Here is a 6451-nt window from a genome sequence, read left to right as displayed (position 1 = left end):
ATTCCTTGAATAGGATTAGAGCTGGCTCCTTTTTTTCATGACTGGTGCTTGTGATCTGGGAACAAAAGCTTTGTTGTACTTCATCTGTGTTAGATGTTTCTTGGGCCACAGTTGCAAATGTGTAGGTCAGGGAATAGAGCCAATCACGCAAGATCCGTGCACACATCAGAAGGGCCTATTAACACTACCTGGAACATTAATGAAGTGTAAAATTGAAGATGTGAATGTCTGTAAACTGAGAGATTGCTGAAGTTTTACAGTGTCAGTTTTTATTTTTCTGTTTTTTCCTTGTAGGTAACAGGGAAGCAGTAAAATGCATTTCAGCATTATGAATGAAGATAAGTATACAGTAAGTAACTTCATTAAAAATACTGAAATAGAAATACAGTTAAGAGTCAGGGCATTGTCTACCTTAGATCACTTATAAGTGGTGACTTAGAAGAAAAGACTCTGAAGACTAAAACATTACACATGCTTAGGTTTATCATTTTTAAATTTCTTTAAAAGTTTGTGGGGAGATCTAAAGCTTCATCTCAGTTAATCTGAAAGGTCTGAACATTGTGCTTTAATGTTACATCACAGACATAGTAAAATGGTAAATTTAACTCCTGCGTTTTTTCAAATAGAAGTTGGCTTTTCTCATATGATGTTTTCTGTCACGCAGTAATAGATTTCAACCAATGAATGAAACGTTTTCAAATGTTCACTTAAAAAATCCCAACAGATGTAAAAATATATACATATGTAAAATTCCATTTCAAGAAATTTAGACAGTGGGAGGGTAAAGACAGAAAAAAATGGGAAATCTCTTTTCACATACTCATGAGCTCAGCTTCTTAAACTATTAGTACATTGGTTTCCATTGCAAACATGGGAATTACAGTCCTGGTTCTGTTGACAAGGGTGTTCTGTTGACATTATATGATGATGGTATCAGTCTTTCTTTTCTTTGCTTATCTATGGAAATCAAATTTGCTGTACCTGCTGGCATGGGCAAGAGATTACAATACAAGTGTATTTTCTGTGCCCTATGGAGGATTGTGCCTCTGCTTACAGTCTGGTGTCTGCTAACCTAGCTGACCACTGACTGCTACATTTGTTCATGGGGCAAAAAATGGAAAGCCAGATTTCTTCAACTGAATTGAAATAGTGAAGCTGGCTCTCCATTTTCCTCTCAGGAAATGGGGATGAGGATGATGCTTTAGGCCAAACTGGAAAGAGGGAAGGTTAATGGTTGGAAACAAAAGGAAATAGAGCAGCAAATTTGGTTTGATCTTTATTTGTGTTACTGTAGTGGTTTGGTTCAAAATATCTGTTACTTACTTATTTTCCTTCTGTGAGATAAGAATTAGGAGAAAGCAAAGCAGGCACAAAACTTAATATAAAGGAGTTTATTAACAGACCTAAAAGAAAGGGAAAAACTCAGATAAACCTTCAGAACACTTCTCCTCACCTTTCTCTCTTCTGCCTCTGACAACGTAAAAAGACAACCCTTGAGATTTTTTCAGTCAGTTTACCACCTCTATAATAATCTCTTTTTCGGTTCACTTAGGGAGAGGAGTCTCTCTTGCTCATGCTATGGAGACATCTCCCCGAGAAACAGTTCTCTCATGGCTTCAATGTCACCACGAGACAGCTGCCCGGGTTGGTTCTCTGCTCTCATGTGAGTCACTTCCTTCGACTTACAGCTTTCCCCACAGCTGCTTTCGAGGGTTCAGTCTTGAGCTACTGGGGTACCATTTTAAGGATTAACTGTTCAGAAGCAAAGGTTCTCTTCACCTATCTCTGGGGGCATCTTCATCTCTAGGAACAGAGGTGGTCTTCTTTTCTGGGAGCAAAGGGTCTTCATCACTTTTTCATCTCTCTCTATTCAAGCTTCTAATCAAATCACAGCTACTTCAACATTTGCTTATTTCAGCACAGGTACTTTTGCTCACAATTGCAGTTTGAATGCTCTACCCCCCATGCTTCCATGAAGTTATAGTGGGTACTCTGATGTATCATAGTCCATCACCACAGCTTTACAACAGAATTTCAGCTTCTAGGTTTGAAGCATCTCCTCTTTCTCATCTCTTGGGGTTTCAGCTCTTCCTTCTTCACTGACTTTGGTGTCTTTATGGTGTTTTCTTCACATGCCTTCACCTTTCCTCTTCCTTTGACTTGGGAGAGGATTGCTGTCTGCAGGCCTCATCTGTTCTGGAGAATCTTACAGCACTAAGAGAGTTAATCTCACCTGGGCCTTGCAGCTGGAATTCGCCTTTTGCTGTTGGTCAGGTAATTTCTGCCGAGTGGCAGCCGGAGCTCGTTTCGGTGTCGCATTTTATTTCAGCGGCTGCACTGGGAGGGGGTGGCCGAGCCGCGGGGCCACCTGCACGGAGCAGGGCCATGGATGGAACAGGGCCATGGATGGAACAGGCCGTGTGGCTCCTGGGTGGCTGTCTCCTGGCTGGTCCAGCCCGCACTGAGGGGGCTGTGCCGGCTGTCCAAGCGAGCAGAAGCAGCTGAGATCTCAGCCAAGCCACACCGTGGCTGACCCGGCCAGGCCGCACCGAGCAGGGCCCGGCCCCGCTGGGCTGCACCGCGGGCCTCCCCCCAAAAGGGGACTTACCTTTCCAAAAGCTGGAGACAAGAGAACTTTCCCGGGGTTTGTTCGTTCTTAAATGTGGATCACAGAGGCGTCTCAAGCTTCTTAAGTGGCTTTAAAAAGAGCCAATATTCAAACTAGCCAATTGATTGGTTCTATTGGGTCTAGAGGAAGCTGTAAGCACCTCTTTGCAAAGAATCACTTCCGTGGCTGATGGAGCCCTCTTTAACTAAAAACCCAAACTATGCTAAACCATGACAGTTACATTTATTTGGTTTTTAGAAGTTGTTCTCTTCAGATTGAATGATTTTGTCCTGAAATAGACAAATGTATTAATACATGGGCTTGATGGATCCAAAAGGTGGAGAAGAGAGTCCTGTTTTCTGAAAATGTGTCTCCCAATGGGAGAGTGCATCTGATCCTACTTTAATGAATGTCACACTTGACTTGGTGGGGCAGAAGTCATGTTCTCCAGTTGCACTGGCTGCCTTTCACAAAATTGGAGAGGAGGTACTTCATTTACTATTAATACTTGTAGCAGGCAATGGTAGGATTTTAATAGCGATACTTTGAGCATTAACAGCTGGTTTCAAAATTATTAGATACTATGACCATTTTTTTAACCTTTGAAAATCTTGGTACTAAATGAAAGACATTCAGTACCTTAACATCTATTTTCTGGAAGCCAGTTTTATCACTTAGGATATTGTTTTGGTCAGGATGTGTAATCTGTGTAAATAAAGGGAAATAAATATATTCAAAACTGTGATAGTCTCAGCTTGAATAATTAGTGTGTCGGTTTTTTAGGAACTTTAGTGGGAAGTGTCAGTAAAACTAAGCACCTGTATAGATGTCAGCAGATGTTCATACCAACCACACCAGTTTTTCTGGGATTTCTCTTTTTATTTCTCTTTTGTTTAAGTGCTAGACGTATTGTTTGATATATTGTCCAATTAAGATAAAAAGTGCATTGCCTTCTATTACAGTAACTAGAGAAAGAACTAATTAATTTATTTTAGTAACATGCATGTTTCCATTATTTGGATCAGTTCTCTAAATAGCCTAGTCTCTAACAGAGAAAACAAGCCTAGCATAGCTCCTGGAGTAATTTCACGTTATTCTCCAATTATCCGTAACCTTATCCTCCTGACTTTATGACTGCTGTGCACAATTACTGTTGTAACTGTGAGGATAGTTCTTTCATTTGAATTCTAAAATAAAAAAAATAAAATTTTATGATTAATCAAGGTACACTGGTCAATCTCTACAGCTTTAAAAGCATCCTAAGCATTTGATTAAGTTATCCAATGAGAGCTGTGTTGCGCTTAGGGTTTCAGCATCAGTGCTATGTCAATACATGGTCAAGAATTTGTTGTTTAAACTAAGAACAGAACTGCAGCAGAAATTTATTCTCCTTTAATTGGCAAGTGCATGGAGAAGAACTGGAATTATTAACTAAATATCTTAAGTAGAAGTTAACTCATCTAGGGAATGACTTGGGTTTTTCTCAGATCTTTTGGACTTGAATAGAAAAGGATTTTCTATTACACGTGGTCAGATACCTGAAGGAACACTCATTATCCCTCCAATATTGTATTACACATGATAGCAGGAGACAAAATCCACTCTCATTATGTTTTCATCATCACAGGTTGAAAAGCATATCTCTCGTGCTTCTCTGCATAAAGCCATCAAGAGTTTTCAAATGTTAATGGTTCTTAATGAGGATAATTTCATATAACCTTTTTGTGGCTTCTTTGAAAATTAACTGTTGCTGTGTTCTTTAGATGACTTGGATCGTTCACTTTGGTGAGCAACTTATAATGAGCAAGCTACTACTAATACTCCTTTATTTCTTCATGCTGTTATGAGTCAGTTTTCAGATATTGACATAAATCTGCATCCTTGCCAGGTGGTGAAAATTACTTTCTGCTCCCTGTTTGTCTCCCTCACTAGAGATCTTAGAATTTGAGTTTGGTAAATTTGCACATTGCTCTTTTATTCCTCTGATATTTGAAGACTTGATCACCTTTCAGATAGAGGAGGAATAGGCAATTTCTCTGAATGTATTTGCTGTTCTACTAGATTAGGCCCTGTGAATATCTGATCTTCTATGCTTTCCCCACTTGGGCATGATTCTAAACAAGCATGTCAGATTCCCTGTCTGTTTTTTCTGGTGCTGAGATAGACTTGTGTTTTCTATCAAGTAAAATGCTATGCATTGATGCTGTTATGTATATGAATATCAAACTCTCATCACCTGTCTCTTTGCTTGCAAAAGGTTTTCCAAGGAAAAGAGAAAAACTGATGCAAATCGTGATGAAAAGGCTTTTGAATTTTTTTTTTCTGCTATTTTATTTCTGACAGTGTGTCTTTGCTGTCTACTTTGGATGCATGTTTTTGAGCATAAAATATCACATGAAGTGTTAACATTTGGTAGAATCTTGTAAATTTAATCTGGTTTTCACGTGGGATGTGGAAATCAATGGAAAAATATATCTGTGTTTACCTAAAATGTTTTACCATCAAATAACAAAGGTCTATTGATATGGCAAATGCAGGACAAATTCAATAAGAAATATAAAAAAGTAGCATAGGGATTTGAAAACATTCTCATGTTGCACAGTGTCGTGTTAAATCATATTTAATAATGGGAGAATAATGCAATGATACTGCAGATGATGTCCCACAAGGTAGGTGATTTGGGAACAAGTATTGGCAGGACTGTCTTGTCAATACTATTTTGTCCTACTGCCAATTCTGAGAAGAAAATATAAGCCAAGTTAAGATGTATGCATGATTGTTATTTGGTAAAGGATCTGTATACAGAAAATTATAGCTCTTGTTCCATGGTACCAAGCTTACAGTTGTTTCATTTCTGGGTCTGATAGAATTGCTGTAGAAAATTACAGATTGGCCATGTTGTTATATTGCAGCAGCTTCATTTGCTCTGTTGATTAGAGTGACTGAAGTTGTTGCTTATATATATCCTAAGGATTCATAGATGTGAAAGGTGAAGATAAGCAGCACAACAGGGGCAAATGAGACCTTAAGTCTATTACATGCTTTTTCTTTTCTGGTTTAGTAGTACAAAAATACTGAAAGAATTGCCAGCAATATTTATTTGATTAACTGTTTTTTCTCTGCAAAAATTCTTTAACTCTTTTCATCTCACAGCCAGTGCCATTAATTCACTATCATATTTGAATTTTGCTAATGCCTAAATCTTCCTTCTTCAGTCTTCAGATGTTTTCTTGCAAATATGTGTCTGTTCTGATACACACTTGGGCAGAGAGGGTTATGAAACTGCAACTTCTTCATAAAATGAAATTAAATTATTTTGTGGAAATGCTTGGAATTAGCATGGACCACGTGGATCCAACCCGGGAACAAAACTCTCTGATCTAATTCGTGGCATTCTTTTCTCTTTTTACTTGCTTTGTTTGCTGTAGTCTTTTGTTTGGTTATACTGAACCGTGCCACTCAGAGAGAAAATGGGTTTGCATGTTGAGCAGCTTTGTTTCTAACAGTCAGTACAACAGCAACAGTAATTAAAATCTCATACTATGTAATACCAATAATTTCATGTGTTCCCAAAGTGCTTTAGTAACTTTAGATTTGGATTAGTTCATCTCTTCTTGGCTAAAACGCTCACAAAGGTAAAATAATCCTTACTTGTTCAAGACAAAAAAAAAGTAAGCATACCTTATTCAGATGGGAACTTAGAGGGGAATTTATTTCCTCATTTAAAATTCAAGTATGACATTGCTTCTACTGCACATACTCTAAAAGTGCCACGGACAGTTTTTAATGATCATGGAAATGCACACTTTGATGTGATGCCTTTTCCAAAAATAGAGTCTTGCT

At 38.3% G+C, this 6451-nt stretch overlaps 1 long non-coding RNA gene across 1 annotated transcript in view; it reads left to right on the top strand.

Annotated features, from left to right (window-relative positions):
• Positions 1-282: 282 nt before the first annotated feature.
• LOC120410359 overlaps positions 283-6451 on the top strand; it is a 28804-nt gene continuing 22635 nt past the window's right edge. The window contains exon 1 of the long non-coding RNA XR_005602436.1: positions 283-349. This is a non-coding gene — a long non-coding RNA (uncharacterized LOC120410359). The remainder of the gene's footprint in view (positions 350-6451) is intronic.

Source organism: Corvus cornix, chromosome 8 (assembly GCF_000738735.6).
Source record: "Corvus cornix cornix isolate S_Up_H32 chromosome 8, ASM73873v5, whole genome shotgun sequence".
NCBI classification, from domain to species: Eukaryota; Metazoa; Chordata; class Aves; order Passeriformes; family Corvidae; genus Corvus; species Corvus cornix.
Note: the sequence above shows the minus strand (reverse complement) of the source record. Positions and strands in the feature narration are given on the sequence as shown.